This window comes from Chaetura pelagica, unplaced genomic scaffold (genome assembly GCF_000747805.2).
Source record: "Chaetura pelagica isolate M959 unplaced genomic scaffold, ChaPel_1.0 scaffold120, whole genome shotgun sequence".
Classification (NCBI taxonomy): domain Eukaryota; kingdom Metazoa; phylum Chordata; class Aves; order Apodiformes; family Apodidae; genus Chaetura; species Chaetura pelagica.
The window spans coordinates 886,485-887,704 of NW_009951952.1; positions in this window are offsets into that span (position 1 = coordinate 886,485).

Sequence of the window (1,220 nt, forward strand, 5' to 3'; positions counted from 1 at the left end):
CTCCACCCTGACCTTAAGAAAGACCATCCCTCCCTTTGCTGGAGCTCAGCCGGACACCTCCACCCTGACCCCTAAAAAGACCATCCCTCCCTTTGCTGCAGCTCAGCCGGACACCTCCACCCTGACCCCTAAAAAGACCATCCCTCCCTTTGCTGCAGCTCACCCTGACACCTCCACCCTGACCTCCAGAAAGACCATCCCTCCCTTTGCTGCAGCTCACCCTGACACCTCCACCCTGACCTCCAGAAAGACCATCCCTCCCTTTGCTGCAGCTCAGCCAGACACCTCCACCCTGACCTCCAGAAAGACCATCCCTCCCTTTGCTGCAGCTCAGCCGGACACCTCCAGCCTGACACCTAAAAAGACCATCCCTCCCTTTGCTGCAGCTCACCCTGACACCTCCACCCTGACCTCCAGAAAGACATCATGGTTCATCTCAGGGATGAGGCACGCTGTGGCCACGATCTAAGGAAAACCAGACGGCCTCCCTCGGGGGAAAAGGACTGACACATGAGGAGTACACACAGGATGGCGTTGTTTAGCACAGATAAGGAGTGGAATGTAAAGGTAAGACTTAGAATGTATCGGTAAGGCTTGGAATGTAAATGGGGGTGTTGTGTGAGAGGATGTTCCCCCAGAAACCTGCTGAGAAGGCAACAACGTGGAGGAGACTCCAGAAAGGAATGCTGAGAGGTGAGAAGTGCACAGCGGAAGACATACGGCCTTCATCCCAAACACCCCTGCCCGCCACCACCAGGAGACACTGCGCAGGCGCAGCAAGGAGGAGCTGGGGGGGGGCAACTATGATAATGACTTCCGGGAACTAATTGTAATAACCCCACCCTATCCTCGGACACCTAATGCATATGCAACAGCATAGATGAATATGTATTACTTTGTGGCATACAACGAACTTGCCAATAGCCCTTGGGGTGTGCACGCTTGCGGAGGGGCGATCCCCCGTGCACCCAGCGCCGAATAAACATACCTTCTTTATAACCTTACTGGTTGTAAAGTCGTTATTCCGCACGTCAGCCAAGCCCTGTCACATGGAGAAGCACTTTGGAGGTGAGAGGCTACCTGCCTCCCACAGCCAAGCCCTTGCCCATGGCTGGAACTGCAGCCCACAGTGGGTAGGGGGAGGCCCATCTCCCATGCACGGCCTCTGCACCTCCTTTCCCAGAGCTTTGCTTGGGGCAGGAGCCTGCTGCCTGCCCTGC